We start from the raw sequence: 21,868 nt of genomic DNA, 5'->3' as shown, positions 1-21,868 counted from the left end.
CTAAGGCTATGGAACAGCTTTCCTCTAGTATCTCCTCAGAGAGGGATGGGGAAGGAACAGCTCAGATTTGATTAATTATGAGGGCCTGAGGAAACATGCAGAGTACCCCAATGCAGTCTATGAAGTTCTTGCCTACCCAAATTAAGCCAAGAACCACGTTTACAAAAAAAAAAAAAAATCAAAGCCTTTTTAGCATTTGTAATTTGGATTACAGTAGGGAGCCCACACAGCATGTTAGGTGCTTTCCAGACACTGAAAATGCCACACCTGCCTTGCCAAAAAAGTTTATGGTTTACGTAGTTGCACAAGATGGTGCTTGTTTTGTTCAGCTATATTACAATTGTAAAAGTCTGCATTAATTTCCAGAAGGATCCAGGATCATGCCTGTCTGATCAGGGTTTTTCTCATGTGATCAGACAGCCCTGCCAGAAAAGCTGGATCTCCTGGACATACTACCAAAGGGCTTCAAAGACTCCCCCCTCAAAATAGGGCACCTGCTCCACTGTAGCTCAGAGCCCTTGTCTTTCCCCAGCAGCCCTGTCTGCTTTCCGAGAGTAAAATGGTGGTTCTTTGTCCCGTTTCTAGTGTTCACGCTACAGAAGTGATCACCAACACCCACCACCCAGAGACATTTAACATATTAGTTGTTTTGACTGTCCAGCCCCTCCCGCCCAGCGCAGTTTTCTTTCTAGCATTTTACCTGTCTGAGAGAATGACAGCTGCCCTCCTTTGCAAGCAGCCTCAGCCACTTGAAAAACACTGGATGGACGCCAAAATATGTATCTGCTTGTGTGGAGAGCACTTGAATCTATCACTTTAACAGCTAGGACTACAATTTGAAAGTTACTTGTTCCCAGTTATTTACTCCTACTTTGAGCAAGCTGGCACCCCTTTTCCAAGGAGCACAGCCCTGCTCCAAAAGAGCACCATGGTCACTGCAGGACATACTGCTGAGCCAGAGGGCTGGAGCAACATGCACAGAGTGCCCTGACACCTGGCTACCGACCCTCCCCAGACACTGTCAAGGAAGTAACATGATTCTCTGGTCCCTTCAAACCAAGGAAAGCATAGCAAGATAAAGTGTTCTGCCTTTAACACCAAACATCCTATCACGACTCTTGAAGCTCAAATCAAAGCTTGTGATCCTAACAGCCTCAGGATGCTCACACAAACAGGCTTTGCAAACAACAGGATCAACACTCAAAGCTATGTTTGGTGCTGTACACACAGACACACAACATGAACAGATCTGGACTCAGGGAAAAAGTAATCCTGCAAAAACATGTGCAGCACCAGCAGGTTTCTAAGCTTCATCTAGAAAGAAGAGGGAAATAACAATCTCAGCTCTGAGATTTCTCAAAGCTGCTTCTTGGTACCAGTGTTCCCATTTGCTTCAGCATCCAAAACAAATCGGACTGGGGAGGGTGTCACTAGTTTATCAGTCCTTTTCTGTTCTCCCTTTTCCTTTGAGAGAACTATTAAAATCAGAACTAAAAAAACCAAACAAAAAGCCCCATAAAAATCACACAAAAATTAGCAGGAATATTCTGTTTTCCAGGGAAATGTTAAAATTGACCAGATAGCAAATAGTATCCCTTAAATGTAGGCTCAATACTAAAATAAGCATAAGTAACACTAGTATTAGACAACAATATTTGTATTCTTACAGCATTTGCTTACATTAAGAGAGCCTGCACAGCTCCTACACCAGTCAGTTTGAGCCCCTGCCCTAAAGAGCTTCCATTTCAGTGCAGCTCTCGGAGCATCTTTTTATGTCAAATGTTGTATCTGTATAAGGACATAAACCTCCTCCTTTAGCAAATACATTTACACAGGTGTTTGCAGAAACCACTTCCCAAACTACTTTCTGCTTCTTCAGACTTGAAAAGAAAAAGGAAAGATAAGGGGTCAGAAAGAAGTTAACTTTGCCAACAAAGCATATCTGTTCTTTTTCTCCACACCTCAACACCACTGCTGACAAACAACAAACACTGATTAAAGGCTTTTTAATGCCTGTGAAGGAAAGCAGACTCCCTGCAGCTGCAGAGCAGCTGGGAACACTTGTGTTATTTAGCAGAGAAAGGTCTGACCCCACAAGTGAAAATGAGCTCGGTGGTCACTCATTCTATTCGCCATCTGGGTACATTATAAGCACAAACAACAGCACAGCCCTTTGTGATGGGGTAAGGAGAAATAGGCAAGACATTGCAGTACCAGAGTAACATGCTTTAGCAAAGCTTCGCAGGAAAGAGGGACCAAGGGACACAAGAGACACAAGCGTGAGAAAGTGGAAGTTTATTAAGAAACAAATCTACAAGCATCCACTACAGATCAAAACAGAGGTCCCTCCACTGCTCAGCAGTTTTGCTTCTGATTAGCGCTACAGGCTGCTGCCTAATAAAACGGAGGAGCAGATAGATCAAGAAAACAGCACATGCAATGCCTTACTCCTGTTTTGGCAGGCTTCAACTTTGAAGACCCTTAGAATACATCTTTGGAAAAAGTGATCAACCTAGGTATGCTCATATAGCACAGATCACTCACCCATTTGTCTAAGCATTCAGACTGGCCTGTCTTAAGTACAAATGAGCAAGTCCATCCCAGGGAAAATTCCCCAGGAAAACCATACCATTTTATACATTAGAGAAGACTACAAACTTCTGGACATTTTTGTTGCTGTTGGAAAGCATCATTTCACGTTTCCTAGTTTTAACCTCACAGATTTATGCCTTGGTTTCAGGCTCCAAACTGGTGCAACCAGCCATACTGGAGGCAGAGCTAGAGCCAAGTCCCAGTTTTAATCATGACTAGGCTCTCAGCCCCATGGCAGGTTGCCTACAGGGCACAAGGACTTCAACTTCAACCATGAGTTTGGGACTCCAGCCAAGTTTCCTGCCATGGAAGCAGAAGCCTAGCAGGTCTCAAAGGTGTCAAAGATCCTGCTCTAAGTCAGAGACCCAAAATGTTTGGCTTCTGGAAACACCAAGCAAAAATTTGGAAGCCTTAGAAACTCTGGCAGAGATGGGATTGTCAGGGCTTGCAGTCTTCCATGTGCAGAAAGATATCAACCAGCCGAACAACCACAACTCTCAAGAGCTGACCAGGGTGTCCAACCTCTGTCCTGAAAGTGTCCATGTAGCCTTAACCTAATCTAGTGAAAAAAGGCTAAGTGAGCTTCCTGGGAAGCCTGTCACATGGCGGAGGAAGAGATTGATTTATTTTAATAGTCCCATTTGGAAATGCTCACAAGTTTTATTTCAATCACATCTGGATGACTTTGGTTGAAGAATACGTTTTTAAACTAAAGTTTCTCAAAGTCCTGCATCTTAACAAGTTCCAGTCCTTGTGTGGGTGTTTTCTAGCATCCTATGGTTTTATGCCAAGACTTAAGGCTTTCCCAACAAATTTTAAAAGGGCACAGCAATTTTCCCCAGACAGGAGGGACTTATGAGAAGGATATTGTAATACTTTTATTCCTTGAGTCATGCCACCTGCAAAGTGAAGAGTCTAGCTTAAGTTAAAGCACCACTTATGTTTCAACCCCAGGCCCCCAGCTGTGCAAACAACAATGGGTTCAAAGCACACAGCCTGTGCTTGAGGATGGTGAAGGCTGGGCAAACATATGGGATCACACCACAAAGCAGGCAAACCCTAGATATATTTGTATGAGTTCAATTCAAGACTGTTTTCTGCCCTTGTAGGCTAGAAACCTCATTTTTCTACAGTGATTCTTCCTTCCTTCCCCCTCCCTCATTCTTCTTCCTTTTTTTTTTTTTGTGTAAGCCACTACAATGAAGGAAAGGACTTAAGTATTGTGCTTCATCCACTAGATAACTTCTAGCTAACAAATAATAGCTTTATGTTCTTCACAACCTGGTCCCCAAACACGATGCAGCAGCTGTGCTCTGCTTTTAGTAGATGAGGTACTAGATCCAAAGAAGTTGCCTAACAGCATATTTGAAGAGCCCACCTACGACAAACAGTTCAGGAGAAATGCTTAGAATCTAACCTCATTCCAGAGAAGCTCTACCGGGGTTTTTTTGTTGTTGAGGTTTTGTTTTTAACAGAAAAACAAAACGCCATTGCAGTCAGGGAGTGAACTTTAAGTTATATTGGTTTTGCTTTTGAGGTACAAGTTTATGCAAGTGCTTCACTACAGTTGACTTGTGGGAAGAAAAATGCCAGAGACATCAAGGACACAAAGTTCATTCCAGATTTTAAAATAATCCCTTCTTCCACTGAATTTTTATCCACATGCCTGTATCACCATTATAAAAAGTGACTTTGGTTTTAAAAAACATCAGGTTTAAGCATCTTCAAGTTGTACCACAGATCAGTATACTGATCAACTGAACAGAGGAGGAAACCAAGACTCTAAAACATAAAATAGAAATTTCAGCTTAACTCCCACATTTCTAGCACACAACTTCTAAACCTTCTAGTAAGTTTGGCAATATTAAGGTAGAGACTGATTTAATTCCTTTGAAATAACATTACTTCAGCTTCTGTCAAAGCTCACTCTGTCATGGTTTAACTACTCAGATTATTCTTGCAGCCAAGATGACATGCAAGCCTAGAACAACCTTGAGATTAAATTTAATTTGTCAAACACATTGACAAGAGAAGGCATGCTTAACTTGGACTATGTCTTCTCTTTAGTTTAGCTACTATGCATGTTGAACCAGATAGAAAATCCAGATGTTTGCATATTCAGGCAATGAACTTCTTGTCCCAAAGAAAACAACAGCAAAACTTCCATTGACATAAAAGGTAGAATCTCATCTTTAGTAAATTGTATTGTTTAATAACCTGATCCAGTCTTCCTGGTTTAGGGACTCCTCTGCTTATTCAGCATAACTTGAAAACAAACAGAAAGATATTTTGAGTATAACTTATGCCAAGTTAGTCTCCTTTGAGTAACCATATCTCCTTTGAGAGGGATCATATCCCCTACTTTAGTTTGTCATAATGTTAGTTGAGGCTGGGTTTCTCCCCTAGAAAATGTAGCAGGATTACAGCCTTTGTGCTGTCACTAGAAGGTGAGAAGTTAACCATCCATTGTAATGGGATATGTTTTTCTCAAAAGAAGCTCTCAGGAAAGCAGAAAGGTTGAAGTAATGTCAGGTGTATAATTTAACAAAGGACAGTATCTTAAGCAAGATTTCTGGGAATAGGGATCCCTATCCTTACACAAATAGTATGTTGGATGCTTTAAACCACTGCATGCATTCTTCATGATCTGCAGTAAACCCTTTTGGCCCTGATTCTCTTGAATCATGGAGGAAATTGAAATACATGCTTTCTTACCCTCCGCTGTGTAAAACATTAGAAGTCAGTTCCAGGATTTGCAGATTTCTGTGCATTCACATGGGAAGTTTAGCCACATATGGAAAGTGGCCATGAAAGAATACATTCTTGAGTCTACCTCCCTCCCCTCCCCACCCCTGTACTACCTCTGGTAGGACTGGCTATACAGTCAGTCTAGGAAAGCTTCTTCCACGTTTACAAGAGCTGGGAGTAGTTAGACAGAATGGGCAAGCTCTAGGGCCATCAGTGCTGAGCTCTTGAAGTGTTAGAAGATGGAAGCTTACCTAATTAGATCAAGCTGCATAACCCACAATAATCTTCCCCTCCACCTATATTTAGTTCCTTCCCAATAATTCCACTAGAACCTTTCTGGGGGCTGTTGTCACTCTATAACAGTGCAAGACTCTTCCCTTGAATTTGTCTCAAAATTTCTGCTAATGCAAATTTGGCAACATTACACTGTTCATTACAGCATAGCGAAAGGTATTACTGGAACACTTGTTTCAAAGGGCAGAAGAGTCTTGATAGGAAAGACTCATGTGAGAAGCTTATTTGATATGTAATGTGGGGATACACATTAACTGCAAACATGTCCGATTACAACCAAGTTTTGCTGAAGCATTCTTAAATGAGTAATCTATTTGATGAACTACAAATTCTCTGATGAGTTTCCATCAGAAGGCTCATAGCTATAAAGGTCTTCCCTTTAAATCCAAAGCCCTTAAAGTTTAGCTTCATCACTTGACATCGACTCATCCAGACTCCCTTCTCCCAAGCACCTTCTCATGCTGTCTTTCTCTCAAGAACTCAAAGTACTTTGCCCTTCCACAATGTTATTGCCTAAGAGCAGGGCACCTACTTTAAGTGGAGCCTCCATGTCAGTTGATAAGCTTTTTAAACATCCCAAACTGGCAAGGAGATAAAAACCACATTTTCTCCTCCCATCACTCATTCTCCCCAACAAGACAAAACCTTCTGTACATGACAGAGACCACCCACTGCAAAAAGTAGATATCAAGTCTTACTAAAGATGGCTTTGAACACCCATGAACACTGTATCCTAGGTGAGTGCCATCAATTCCCTTTAGTGTGCACACAAGGCACATAAGCACACACAGCAAGACAGATACAACTGAGCTCATTTATACATATATATATCAAGCCAGATAAGCTTTTCCCACTATCTCACTTCAGTCACAGCCATATGTATTAGACACTATTATTATAAACAAGACAGGTGTATGAAGAGGACTACCATCTCTGGAACTGCTCTACTCTGCAAGGAGACAATCATATGAGGAGATGTCATAATTAAATATCATTTACAGACACAGTTTGGCAGCCATATCTTCAGAGTTGAGCTCCAGTGGAAATACAACTGTACAAAGGCACTCCTTAGACCACAAATGTTTTGTTCTTGTAGATCTTTCAGGATGGAAAATGCCACCCGTTAAAAGTTCATAGCTCTACAAGTTTCAGTCCTTCTTAAATCAATTCTTCTAAAATGCTGAAGAGGCATTCAAGTTGAAGCTAGCCTCCAGCCTTCAATTACAGTGGTTGTTATTGCTACCAACAGCAGAACCAAAAAATAGATATTAGAAATAGCTGAGCTCACTAGTTCAAAACCCAGCAAGGACTACCCCATCAGTAGATGTATACTAACTGAATGCCAAGACTGAAATTCCATTGCACAGGAGAGATATTAAAGAGTAGGTACTGTGAACATTAAAGGACTTTCTTAACTATATTCTTACCCCTACACGATCCAGAGACAATGATCAACCAAAGATAACTCTCAGAGGAAGATGGCTGCATCAGGGGCTTCTCTGCATTTCATTTGCCTTTACACATAGTATCATCAACACTTCAGTATCAAAGCCTCTGAAGCATTATTACCACTTCTGTCTGGGGACATAACTATCTTGACATGTCTCCTTCTATAGGTCTGCTTCCCATCTCTAGAGATATGTTCAGAGCTGGGTTCTGGCCCCATCAGCTATAGAGAGTAAAGGATGTTGCCCTTTACTCTATTATTCCTCTAAAGTGTCTGAAACAGTGGAATTGAAGAAAAAAAAAAGAAATTTCACCTTGTTCATACATAGTATCATGTTCTCATATTAAATACATAGTAGCTCATGTTGCCAATGTTGTGAAAGTAGCAGCTTTCTCACATTTATGGCTAACATTATTCCAGTGTTCTTAAAAAGAAAGTTTTTCTTCCCTAATATCGTAGAGGTGGTGTTATCCCTGAACTTTTAGCCTATGGATTAAGGAACAACATTAGAGACACATTCTCATTAGCAGAAGTATTAACTATTCAGTTAATAGCTATGAGATACTCTTTGCTCCCCCTACAAAACGCTGCAATAGCAATGTCCACCTACAAATACATGCAGGTATTTGACGTTAAGATTGCATATGTCTGATCTGCAGACAGGTAGTTTCAGAGACTCAGCTTTATAAAAGTCATACGATAACATCTAAAGACACCATTAAGAAATCTTACCTCTTGCTTTAGCAGGCCAGCAGAGACTTGAAGGAACTGGCAGATGAAGTGGCCAGGCCACTCACCATCATATTTGAGAAGTCCTGGCAGTCCGGTGAAGTTCCCACTGACTGGAAGAGGGGGAACATAACCCCCATTTTTAAGAAGGGTAAAAAGAAAGACCCAGGGAACTACAGGCCAGTCAGTCTCACCTCTGTGCCTGGCAAGATCATGGAGCAGACCCTCCTGGAGACTATGCTCTGGCACATGGAAAACAAGGAGGTGATTGGTGACAGCCAACACGGCTTCACGAGAGGCAAATCGTGCCTGACAAACTTGGTGGCCTTCTATGATGGGGTTACAGCGTCCGTGGACAAGGGAAGGGCAACTGACATCATCTACCTGGACTTGTGCAAGGCATTTGACACTGTCCCGCACGACATCCTTGTCTCTAAATTGGAGAGACATGGGTTCGATGGATGGACCACATGGAGGATAAGGAATTGGCTGGATGGTCACACTCAGAGTTGTGGTCAACGGCTCAATGAGCAAGGGGAGAACAGTGACGAGTGGTGTTCCTCAGGGGTCAGTACTGGGACCAGCACTGTTCAACATCTTTGTCAGCAACATGGACAGTGGGATCGAGCGCATCCTCAGCAAGTTTGCCGACGACACCAAGCTGTGTGGTGCGGTCGACACACTGGAGGGAAGGGATGCCATCCAGAGGGACCTTGACAGGCTGCAGAGGTGGGCCCGTGCGAACCGCATGAAGTTCAACAAGGCCAAGTGCAAGGTCCTGCACATGGGTCGGTGCAATCCCAAGCACAACTATAGGCTGGGCGAGGAATGGATTGAAAGCAGCCCTGAGGAGAAGGACTTGGGGGTATTGATTGATGAGAAGCTCAACATGAGCCGGCAGTGTGCGCTTGCAGCCCAGAAAGCCAACCCTGTCCTGGGCTGCATCAAAAGACCAGCAGGTTGAGGGAGGCGATCCTGCCCCTCTACTTGGCTTCTGTGAGACCCCACCTGGAGTACTGCGTCCAGCTCTGGGGGCCCCAGTACAAGAAAGACATGGACCTGTTGGAGCGAGTCCAGAGGAGGGCCATGAAGCTGATCAGAGGGCTGGAGCACCTCTCCTATGAGGACAGGCTGAGAAAGTTGGGATTGTTCAGCCTGGAGAAAAGAAGGCTCCAGGGAGATCTAATTGCGGCTTACCAGTATCTGAAGGGGACCTACAGGAAAGATGGTGAGGGACTGGTTATCAGGGAGTGTAGTGACAGGACAAGGGGTAATGGGTTTAAGCTGGATTTAGATTAGGTATTAGGAAGAAATTCTTTACTGTGAGGGTGGTGAGGCACTGGAACAGGTTGCCCAAAGAGGTTGTGGAGGGCCCATCCCTGGAAGTGTTTAAGACCAGGTTGGATGAGGCTTTGGGCAACGTGGTCTAGTGGAGGGTGTCCCTGCCTGCAGCAGGGGGGGTTGGAACTAGATGGTCTTTGAGGTCCCTTCCAACCCAAACCATTCTATGATTCTATGACTCTTAGGGTCTTTCAATTATCATAAGGATCCCAAGCTTTGTTTCTTACCACTCACTGCTACACATGCCAAACACACCTTTGTGGATTCTACAGTGACCCAAACAGACATATTAAGTCTAAGGCAAGGTTTAAATTCAGAATAAAAAAAAATCCTGCTAAACACAAAAAGAAGTAGGCCAGCCAGGTATTTAGAGAAAGAGGGGAAGAATTGGGAAAGGATGTGTGGAACAGAACCAAAAAACTCTTGTCAAAAGTCAGGGGGGAAAAATAAACTTTTCCCCCAACTCCCTAAGGGAAAGAGTCATTGTTTCATTACTTTGTTCTGCAGTTCTGTTTGCACTGTATTTTACAGTGTTTACAATAATTCTCATCTTTCTACTTACATTTAAACTAAACACTTCCCTCAGTTTTGCAGGGGTAACCACCCGCAGAGTTTAGCCCTTTGTACAAGTTAACTGCTGGACAATGCTTCCTCAGACTGCCAGGCAGTCAAAGCTTCAGGACAGCACAAGCAGTAGCAGAGAAGCTTTTCCCATTACTAAAGCCTTCCTGAATCACAAATGGAAGAACCTGCTGTGCACAGAAGACTCAGAATATAAGCTTCAGTTCTGCTGGTATGAAACTAACTCGGCTCCCTGCTCCCACCTCAGAAAGAGTCACTTAATATCACTATCTATATACATGATAAAAACCTTCCCATGACAGACAAGATGCATGTACTGATTGCTTCAGGAGCTGGAAGAACTACAGAGACAGTTCTAAGATAAAATGCTTGTACAAGGCAAGAATGACAGATCGTTGTTACCTGCACCATGGTTAGCTTCAATGCTAACAGACAGACAACATTTAGAAAAGTGTTACTGTGTACACTGAAGAATAAATACATTTTCTAATTTCTGCAGACAGTATTCCTTCACAGTAGTTACTTGTGTCTATCTTCAAAGTTGCAGCAGTAACCTAGCTGCTAATTACTGAACTTGAAAAAAAAAAAACAACCAACAGGTCAAGCATCACTACAGCACTGCCATTTATTGCAGTCATGCTAGACAACACCCCTTCAAAATAGCAAGTTGTTAGTGGGCAAGGTTTTCTAGCCTATTCAAGCAGAGTTCATATGTCTTCCGATAGCTTGGGAGTAAAGTGCTACATTTTATCACTACTGCTGAGCTACCTAGTAATATTACTATTATATTAACATGAAAATCTGTTTTAGCATGATAATCTGTTTACACAGGTCAGGAGTACTTATCATACTGAAGCGACAGACTGATTTGTGTCATGTTCCCAGCAGAACCCCTCCTGCTGAGATCTATAAGGAAACATAGATTAGAATCATAGAATGAGTCAGGTCAGTCTCACCTCTATGCCTGGCAAGATCATGGAGCAGACCCTCCTGGAGACTATGCTCTGGCACATGGAAAACAAGGAGGTGATTGGTGACAGCCAACATGGCTTCACAAGGGGCAAATTGTGCCTGACAAACTTGGTGGCCTTCTATGATGGGGTTACAGCATTGGTGGATAAGGGGAGAGCAACTGATGTTATCTAACTGGACTTGTTCAAAGCATATGACACTGTCCCACACAATATCCTCATCTCTAAATTGGAGAGACATGGATTCAATGGATGGACCACATGGTGGATAAGGAATTGGCTGGATGGTCACACTCAGTTGTGGTCAACAGCTCTATGTACAAGGGGAGATCAGTGATGAGTGGTGTTCCTCAGGGCTTGGTATCGGGACTGGTGCTATTCAACACCTTTGTCAGCAACATGGACAGTGGGACTGAGTGCACTCTCAGCAGTTTGGTGTCACCAGCAAACTTATATGTTGCGGTCAACACGCTGGAGGGAAGGGATGCCATCCAGAGGGACTGTCGTGGTTTAGGCCCAGCCAGCAGCTGAGCGCCACGCGGCCACTCACTCACTCCTTCCCCAGCATGATGGGAGGAGAAGTTAACAAAAGGCTTGGGTCGAGATAAGGACAGGGAGAGCTAATTATCATCACGAGCAAAACAAACTGAACTTAGAAAAAGGGATTCATCTAATTTATTACTAAACAGAATAGAGCAATAAAAAAAAACAAATAACATCAAGCCTTAAAACACCTCCCCCCACCCCTCCCCCGTTCCCAGGCTCAACTTCACTCCCAGCTTCAAACCTCCTGCCCCCTCAGCAGCGGGGGGGGGGGGGGGGGTGCAGTCAGTGCAGCGCACATTGTTTCTGCCGCTTCGTTGTCCTCGGGGGGAGGACTCCTCTCATCCTTCCCCTGCTCCAAAATGGAGTCTCTCCCACGGGCTACAGTCCTTCCCGAACTGCTCCAGCGTGGTCTCTTCCATGGGGTGCAGACCTTTAGGAGAAAACTGTTCCAGCATGGGTCTCCCACGGGGTCACAAGTCCTGCCACCAAAACCTGCCCTGGCTTGGGCTCCCCTCTCCACGGGTCTACCGGTCCAGCCAGGGACTTGCTTCAGCCCAGGCTTCCCACAGGCCACAGCCTCCCTCAGGTACCTCCACCTGCTCCAGCACAGGGTCCTCCACAGGCTGCAGGTGGAATCTCTACACCCCCTCATCGGTCCTCCACAGGCTGCAGGGGAACAGCCAGCTTCACCATGGTTTTCACCACGGGCTGCAGGGGGATCTCTGCTCCAGTGTCTGGAGCACCTCCTCCTCCCCCCTCCTCCTGCACTGACCTTGATGTTACATCTCCGCACTTCCCCCTCAGGATCTAAAAAAACTTCCCACCTTCTTAAATATGTTATCACAGAGGCACTAATTGGCTTGGCCTTGGCCAGGGGCGGGCCCATCTTGGGGCTGGCTGGCATTGGCTCTACCAGACACTGTGGAAGCTTCTAGAAGCTCCTCACAGGAGCCACCCCTATAGCCCATGCCCCCACCTGCTACCAAAACCTTGCCACACAAACCCAACACAGGGACCTTGACAGGCTGCAGAGGTGGGCCCGTGCAAACCACATGAAGTTCAACAAGGCCAAGTGCAAGGTCCTGCCAATCCCAAGCACAGGCTGGGTGGAGAATGGATTGAGAGCAGCACTGAGGAGAAGGGCTTGGGGGGATTGGTTGATGAGAAGCTCAACATGAGCCAGCAGTGTGTGCTTGCAGCCCAGAAAGCCACCCCTGTCCTGGGCTGCATCAAAAGAAGTGTGACCGGCAAGTCAAGAGAGGGGATCCTGCCCCTCCACTCAGCTCTCATGAGACCCCACCTGGAGTACTGTGTCCAGCTCTGGGGTCCCCAACATAAGACAGATATGGTGCTGTTGGAGTGAGTCCAGAGGAGGGCCACGAAGCTGATCGGAGGGCTGGAGCACCTCTCCTATGAGGACAGGCTGAGAGAGTTGGGATTGCTCAGCCTGGAGAAAAGGCAGCTCCGGGGAGACCTTATAGCAGCCTTCCAGTACCTGAAGGGGGGGCTACAGGAAAGCTGGAAGGGGTCTGGTTACAAGGACATGTAGTGACAGGACAAGGGGTAATGGGTTTAAACTAAAAGAGGGTAGATTTAGATTAGGTATTAGGAAGAAATTCTTTTCTATGAGGGTGGTGAGGCACTGGAACAGGTTGCCCAGAGAAGTTGTGGATGCCCCCCTCCCTGGAAGTGTTCTAAGGCCGGGTTGGATGGGGCTTTGGGCAATGTGGTCTAGTGGAGGGTGGCCCATGGCAGGGGGGATTGGAACTAGGTGATCTTTAAGGTCCCTTCCAACCCAAATCATTCTGTGATTCTATGAATCATTTAGTTTTGAAAAGATCCTTAAGATCATCATGTCCAACCATAAACCCAATGCTGCCAAGTCTACCACCAAACCATGTCCCTAAGCACCACATCTACATGTCTTTTAAATACCTCCAGGGATGGTGACTCAACCACTGCCCTGGGCAGCCTGTTCCAATGATTGACAACCCTCTTGGTGAAGAAATTTTTCTTAATATCCAGTCTAAACCTCCCCTGGCACAACTTGAGGCCATTTTCTCTTGTTCTATTGCTTGTTACTTTGGAAAGGAGACCAACACCCACCTCACTACAACCTCCTTTGAGGTAGTTGTAGAGACCAGTAAGGTCTCCCCTCAGCCTCCTCTTCTCCAGGCTAAACAGCCCCAGTTCCCTCAGCTGTTCCTCCATAAGACTTGTGCTCTAGACCCTTTACCAGCTTCACTGCCCTTCTTTGGATGTGCTCCAGCACCTCAGTATCTGTCCTGTAGTGAGAGGAAACATTACTAAGCTGTCAGGGTTGCTGCTATGAGGTCTCTAGTTTTTAATATACAAGAAGGGGAAGCAAGGACAGGGGTGTCTTTAAAAGTAAGATTTACAGGTATCTTGATGCTGCCCCAGATTGTTGGTACAAGTTTCCCCAGCAAGATACAAAATCCCTTTCCTAAAGTGCTTCCCTTCCCTCCCACCATGTTTTACACACACTTAATCCTCACATCCAAGCAGAAAGATGCTAGCGACTGATCTTCACACAGGCCATTCACTCTCTCAGGTTGGCAGCTTTTTCAAAGCGTTTTATACAATAGGGTTGTTTACTTTAGCATGTTTTACTTTCAACTTGCAGAAAGGGTGATTCTAGCTACACTGAACTATTCTGCACACTTTTGGTGAGAAGCTGCAGAATATTCATGCTGATTCATTGTTGCTAGAAGATGACATGCTTTCCTTATTTTCTGTGGAAATAAGTTTTAGAGCATTTCTAGCTCTACAATATTTCACCTTAAGCACAAGTGAAGTTAACTTTCATTGTCACCAAGACTCGTAGTTAAAAGCCATCCAAGCCAGTGGGGCATCTCCATACAGGAGCCATTCAGTCCAGGACTGACAGCTTTCCATATAAGTAGCTACCTCTAGTCCAAATTCACACAGCACTCCCCAGGTTAACTTTCCTCCAACCGCACTCACTGGGGTTCTGGAAGTGCTCAGCTAACTTTGTGCTGCAATTTATATGTCTTTCTCTAGTGGAAGCTAAAAAAATATCTAACATAGATACTGGTCTATTTTTGCTGTCTGCCTCCCTGAAGGGAGCAGGGTATCAGTCTTCATATAAGCAAATATGAGACCTTTGCACAGAAATTCTTTGACACAGATAATTAGCAAGATTATTGCAGTCGCTCATCTTCCTTTTCAGGGCATGTTATTGAGAAAGCTGCAGCAAAACAGCTGTGGCTTTATCTGGATTCTTCAGATTTTCTGGATCTCTTTCCATCTGGTCTAAGACCTGGCCTCAGTACAAACACATACTCAGGCTTACTGGTCAGACTTCTCACAGTGGACACAGACCAAATCAACATTTTTAGTTGACAGACTTAAAGCAGGCTGCGATACCAGCTTCCACATAGTTTGACTGCTTCAGACTACAAAGGGTAAGCAGTACTCATAACCATCACCACATCTGGAAGAGTACAGTGAGCTTCTGCACAGGGTTGAGCAGTTTTCTTTCTTCATACCTTCTATAGCCTAAGAGGCTGCTAGGCCTGATCCCATCTGAAGTAATTTGTTTTTCTGACCCCAATGATCAAGGTGGTTCTTCTCATTGGAAGATATTACCTACCTTTCCAGCAGCCTGGACTATGACCTATAAGACAAGGAGCCCAGAAAGAAGTGGCACCAGTAGGACGGATCAGAAGCAGCAGGACTCGCTTTATCACTGAATAGCACAACTGAAGGGCAGGCTGCTTACTGCTCATGTGATACTATACCGCTTGAGGGGATAGCAGGCAAGCTAATGCATTGGCAGGGAACAAGGGAGATCAAGTATCAGTAATCACTTCTCCCCATATACCTGCAGCCACCCATGTAGGTATTACAGCATGCATTTCTCATCCAAACAAGACAATACCAGCAAATCACACTCCTTCACCCTGCTCAAACATATGCCTCATGAGAGCTCTAGTCACTATAGCTATAGAGTGCTACAGACCTCAGTTAAGGTTTAATTTAAAAATAGCAACAATGAAGGCCTAGATGTGGTGGTTGACATCCACCCCACAAAAAGCAGCTCAGTGCTGTCTAAATATTAGCAAGACTAGTGGCAGCAGCATCCATAGGATCCAGCTCTCAGTGGGCTTCTGGTTGAGGAGGAGCCTGTTCTGAAGCAAAAGACCCTTCTCTCCCCTCCCCTGAGATCAGCAACCTCTTCAAGCTGAAAAGTTATCCCAGGCACTAGCTGTCTTGGCAAACATTGAGAATTCCTAGTTTCACATTAAAAAAAAAAGAGTATCTTGACATGCCGAGTCACATATCATCCCACTTACAAGCTTTTTAGTTCACACCAGGAGGTAAGAGATAATTGGAGATGGAATCAATTATAAGAAATTCAGGGAAGTTCAGCCTTACAAACAGGAAGAAAAGAGTTAGAAAAAATTATTTTATGTTGTTTGATAGGACTCCAGGCAGATACTAAGCCAGTTTAGGTCAACTGTGGCCCAAGAGGAAATACCTATTTTAAGAAATTGGGCTGACAGTCATTAAAATGGTTTTTTAGGTGCATGAGAAATGGCTGTGTACCTGGCCTAGCTGTAAGATTTCAGACCTTTGAAAATTAAAGATGTGGCCACCAGTAAAGATTCCAGCCTAATTCTGTCTGAATCAGCTTGCTTATCCTTGTCAATCCTAATTTTGTCCTACTCTTGCCATGACCGTCTGCTCCATACATTTCTCTAGTCGATCCTCCTTGTAACCAGACACTGCCAGTTTCTCACTTTTACTTACTCACCATCTTTGCTCCTTTTTAATTCCAATCCTCTCAACATTCAGAGAGGTCCTACACATTTAATCAGCTCTCTTCCAGTCCTTACTTGGAAAACATCAAAACCTTGATAAAAACATTAAAACCAAGAGTCATCTCTGCTCCTCCCAGCTGAAATTTGCCAGCTCTTGCACACAGAAAGACTACTCCTATAATTGACTTTGAAAGACTTTTCCTTTAGCAATTATATTTACATCTTACAAACACAAATATCGTTACCAGCTCATGCACCAGGCATCTTCTTCCCAGGTTTATTCATATGCCAGGCTGCTGGCTCATTCTCATTCCTCATCACTGTTCCAGCTCCTCCCCTCCCATTCTATATTTGCTCAGCTTCCTAGACCTTTTTTTTCTTCCCACTACCAGTTAAACACTCATACAACTTCATTAGACAATTTCTCATTTAGAATTCAATTAGAAAGAGGAAGTTATTAACCAGACCCTCAAAACCTTAATTATACTCAGTAATCCAGCTCTATCACTGGATACTATTTCAATCCCCAATTCTGTCAATGGTTACAGCTCAAGTACCAGCATATTCCTTTGCTTTCACAGGACTTCTGACTCCAGAGAAATAAGTTCAATATTGCCCTGTTTTTTGATCCAACAAGCTAGATAATAAGTTTTAAATCTTGAAAGATTTTATTCCTATTAGTTTTCAGTGACAGAGCTAGCCTAGTTTCCTATTGCTAACAAGCCCCTGGATATCACATAGTTGTTGTCCACAGGGTAGTGAAACAGTAGCGCCATTTCTTGCTACGATCTTTTAGAAGCACCACACTACAGTTGCACTTGGGTAACATGAAGACAGTGAAAAAAGCAGTAGCATTACCTAAAATAAGAGCAGCGTGGAAAAGAGCAAGAAAATGCACACTCAAATTGTCCTTAGGAAAATACAAGGAATCTGAAAAGAATACTAAGTTGTCCTGCAGAGAATCCATCTCTGGATTCAGCTACGTTCACCCTGGGTACCCAGAGCCTGCTAACAGCACTGGTATGTTGGGGCTCACACAGCACTAGGACTCATTGCAATTCCCACTGTGAAGTCTCTGCCAAGGAGCTTCCTTCTCTCTCCCCCACCACCGGAATTTCCTCAATTTGTAAGTGGAGCCCAACACAAACTTCTTAGAAGAGCTTGCAGGGTAATTTAGTCATCATTAATCCCTAGGTAAGAGGGAAGGAAAGTTTCAGTAGGTAAAACCAGAGCCAGATTTTGAACACCTGTGAGAAGGTTTAAGGGAAGGAAGGTCTGAAGTTTGCACACAAAGAAGATGACAGCAGTATTTGGCTCCAATATGCAGATTTATATCCCTTGCTTATTTCATCATTCTCCGTGTTCATACCCAGAAATGGATTCTGTTACAGAGTATGAGGACTGCCTTGGAGCAGGGATCTTCAGCTGAGCACTGTTCTTAGAATGGAGTCACATCAAGTCCTCCAATTCAGATGAAGCCCAGGTTTGCAATAACAAATGGACTACTTTTATGTGGTAACTTACATGAGAAAGCCTTGAAGCAGGACCTGCATATATTCTTGAGTATGGAAAGAAGTTTCTTCAGAAGTGCCAAAATGTAAGTATGGATACTTAAACCCGTTACTGAATGAATTGCTAAGGAGCAGGAAAGAAAGTTGGAGTGCCCAGTCTCCCAAAAATCACAGGTCACCACACACTAATGACACTTGCCTCAAATATTTTTATTCAAGTCAGGTCTCTGAAGCGGTAAGCTCTGAAGGTGTGTAATGCTTCAGGCAGCAAAGTACTTATAAAAAAGGCTCAGCTTGAACTGGGAAGACATCAAGCCAAGGAATGGAAATACAGCATCTTCACAGAAACTCAGTATAGTGTGAACTTAAGAGATTTTTATCAGAAGATTGTTGTCTACTGTTGCCTTCCCAAGAAAATTCAAGAACCTGAAGAATCTATGAAATAACAGCTCTGATTTTATTATTTCTATGCAGAAAATAGCTTTTGTCCAGTATTTATGCCAACTCAGAGAGGCAGAAATAGCGTACCCTCTCCAAAGCTGCACCCTGCAAGGAGAAGTATCGAAAAGACTCCTTTTTAGCTCAAAGCTAGGAGATTGCTTTTATAGAAGGATGCATAAGTCAGTAGCTAGCTTTTCCAACATTTCACAGGCTAGACCACATTGTTCAACTGGTGGCAATTAACCCAAATTCATTGGTCAAATTCATTAGGTGCATAGTAAGTACCATAGAAAAAATACTAAGTCACTCTTACTAGTTAATCCTGGTTTTCCTCATCTTTTTTCTACTTAAGCAGAAGTCATCTTTAACAGTAGAAGCAGCCCATAACAAACATTACTTTCAGATAAAATTCTTCCCATGTCATACTAAGTAATTCAGGCAGAAAGAGACCATTACTAGTTTGGAGTAGCTCTACTCCTGCTGGTGGTACCACACAATAGATTCACAACTAGATGATGCTGGAACTGCTTATCTTCATCTCAGTACTTGTTAGCCATCACACACACCCCCCACACCCCCCACAAAAAAAAGGGACTCCACATCCATAGCAACAGCTACCCAAAGGCAATTGTACCAGGATTGATTAATGCAAGCAGTGCATAGGGTGAACCTGTCTGGCAGGTCCCTAGCTAAGTAGCTTGTTGATTTCTATTTGTCACCTTGTGCCTGGGCATCTCACTCCATTTTCTGCTTATAATCATCTCCCTAGCATAACTTTATCTTCTGATAAAGTTTACCACTTTCAGGCTTACACTAGTCATCCTTCTCCCCGTAACCACCAAGAATAAGAGATACCCCCAGCCCACCAAAAGCAGCAGTACCACAATCCTGAACACATTGCTTCTCCCATTCACACAGTTTAGTTTCATTAACTGGTATACAGCATGCAAGAGCCACAAGGAATCTGTCTCAACATAAATATATACCACACTTGCACTGCAGAAGTATCACTAAAGGTCTGTTTGAAGACACTTCAGCAACTGTTCATAAGTCCTACAATAACTAACAGATGTTCTGACTACTGAGCCCACATATTTGTGTTACCCTTAAACAATGTCCATGTATGCAAAGGATGTTTATCCAATATAGAAGTTTCTTTAATGTCTGACTCTACAAAAAATTAAAGTAGTCAGAAAACAGTAGGTAGCTGCATGCAAAGCTATTCCCATAAGTTTTCTTGTTGCTGTAGACTCCTTAACAAGGGAATCAGTTCAAAGTTTTTCCAACAGCTTGCTTGTGGGAGGACTTATTCTTACGGTCATCATGAGCAGATCTGTTCACTGACCTTGAGACTTCCTCCCCACACACTAAACTGTCTGCACTGGGTTCAAGTGCTGGAAAAATATTTGTGTCCTAACCACAGAGAACTGGGATTCTCAATTCCACTGACCTTTTCAGCTTACCAAGCTTAAGTTCTCCTTGTCAAGAAGAGTGGAGCAATGTTGCCTGAGAAAGGCAAGCTATTTAGCCTTAATGAAGTGATATTGGTAATACATTAAGAACACCAGAAAAATCCTATAGCTTTTGACTGTCTTACATGGTGATAACACGTGGTACCAGCTTGGTATTCTAGCCTCAGAAGCTAAGGATCAGCAAGGAGCTTCAGCTCAGCATTTAAGGAAAAATTATGATACCTGCAAAGAAAACATGCAAACCCAAACTTAGCATCAGGAAACATACTGACAGAGTTTTAAAGGACAGCAGGCAGAATGGCAAAGGAAAGGGTCCAAGGAAAGCCCAGTACAAAAAAGTCACAGAATATTTAACTGTGAAGATCTTTCCTAAGACTGTATGAGGTTTCCAAAACAATGTCCATCACAAAGGTTGTTTTAATTACTCTCATCTCTAGCCAACCCAAATATGGTTTATCAGGAATAATCTCTATCTGCTTGAGTCTTTCAGTCCAAGTCTCTTGTCCACAATCTTCTAAGATTTAGCTCCTTGAACTTTATTGTAAAGGGGAAACAATGCCAAGAATAAGCCTTCTTCCTTCTGTGATGTTTTAGAAGCAGTGTGGACAACACAACTAGCGCCAAGGCAGCTCATAGATAGTATCACTCTTCTATCTCTTACCTCCCTCCCATCCCGTAAGAACTCTTACATGGCAAACATGTGCTTCTGCAGCAAACCAATACAGCAATTAGCATGAATTCTGTTACTGATACCTAATGCCTATAAATAAGCAGCCCAAAATAACTAAGGATTACAGAAAACAGCAAGAGACTACTGCCTCTCAGGCATTCTTAGATAACTTGTCAGGACTCTTCAGGTGGTAGGCTACAGGCTGCATTGAGCCCCCAAGACAGCAGAGTAATCTCTTGCTGTTCAGCAAGCCTATTCTTTGCACTGAGACTCTGGGGTGCAGGAACATAGTGTTGAGGAAAGGGCAAGTTCTACTATATTAGCTCATCCCTTGAGTAATCAGCACCTCTGAGTGGAAGAGCATTGCTGTACACTGATGCAATGGAAACTGTGTTCCCAGTAACAGCTCCAGTACCCCAGAAGCAAAGGGGAGGACACACCTACAGTGCCATCCCAAGACATTGCTATTTCAGAGGCTGCAAGCCAGCCTCAAGGCACCAGGGTGGGACTGCCCGCAGGCAAAGCCTTATGCAACATATATGCTCCCCTCTTCCTCATTCTCCCTACCCTCAAGCTCTTCTCCACTTCCTAATGGCCAGAGGCTTCACTAGATACTACTCCCCCAGTTCTCCCCCAGACACTGGCCTTGACCTCCCTGCCATGTGTTTCCAGCCTGTCCAGTTCAAAATCCTTATTTGCTCCCTGAATTACAAAGGGCCATGCTTACTTACATCAGCATCTTTATAAGTTCCTTAAACTCCAAGCTTGCTTTTTATCCTAAATTAAATGGACCTGACACCCCACTACTCCCCCCATCCCTTTTTCAGATTATAAAGCATGATATAAGTGCTTGCCACAGGAGTGGCAAGGAAAACTGGAGGAACAGTTTTCCTATTGAGCACATTGCTGCTGTTAAATTTAAGTAAGGGCATACCAAACCGTCTGGTGTATCTTATTTCAAGTTTTACCAGATTGCAGGAATGACATTGGAAGAGTTTCTTCTCTGCTGTTCCCAAACCAATACAAAAGCACCCCAGACATTCTTTGCTCTTGTTTGAGCTTTAAGGCAGTGATTCTTAGATGCTGTGCAACACATGAACAAGAATAATCTGGGGTCCTGTTTAAGAACAAGAATGGCCAGGATCCCAAATTCAACAGGATACATACTTGGCTGCCTCATATGAAATAAAGAAGACTTATTAAAAATATCAGTTTAAAACATCACCTGTTCTCTTGGCAGGGCCTGAAAACATCCCTCATTAACTGGAAATTGCATTAGACATTGCCAAACAGCTGTTTAATAGGGATATGTTATAAGCATGCTGTGCAGCTTCAGAGGCTTTGCACTTCTGAGACTTCTTTTATCTGTGGACTACAGCATATTTACTAGGAAAAAGGCTCTGCCACATACCTGTAAGGCAGGCATTATCCCACTCTAGGTGAAAAGCTTTAGAGATGGTAACTCACTCAAGTTCACAAAACAAGCCAGTAGAAAAGATAAAAGAGCACAAGCTGCCACCATTCTCCAGGCATTTAATGCCTGGAAAGCTTTCCTCTACCAGCCTCCGGTCATGCTCATAGTTACTCACCAGAAGCACATCCAAGAGAAGAGTATAATAATGCATCACTGTGGTGAAATGCAGTATGTAGTTAACTCCTTATCCCTCAGAGCAATTACAGCTGCAATGGAAGCACAGGCTTCATTTAGATGCAGTGTTT

The 21,868-nt window shown here is 43.6% G+C and overlaps 1 protein-coding gene across 9 annotated transcripts in view; it reads right to left on the bottom strand.

Annotated features, from left to right (window-relative positions):
- SMOC1 (SPARC related modular calcium binding 1) overlaps positions 1–21,868 on the bottom strand; it is a 137,675-nt gene that overhangs the window by 93,193 nt on the left and 22,614 nt on the right. The window contains exon 1 of one of the 9 annotated variants that reach the window (XM_075754237.1): positions 14,781–14,802. The exons of the other annotated variants lie outside the window; for them this stretch is intronic. The gene's annotated coding sequence lies outside the window, so the exon portion shown is untranslated. Of the gene's footprint in view, positions 1–14,780; positions 14,803–21,868 lie in introns of those variants that run through there. 9 annotated transcript variants of the gene reach the window in all.

The sequence above is a fragment of the Balearica regulorum genome, chromosome 5 (assembly GCF_011004875.1).
Source record: "Balearica regulorum gibbericeps isolate bBalReg1 chromosome 5, bBalReg1.pri, whole genome shotgun sequence".
In the NCBI taxonomy this organism is placed as follows: Eukaryota; Metazoa; Chordata; class Aves; order Gruiformes; family Gruidae; genus Balearica; species Balearica regulorum.
The sequence above is the reverse complement of the archived record's forward strand: the minus strand, read 5'-3'. Positions and strand labels throughout refer to the sequence as shown.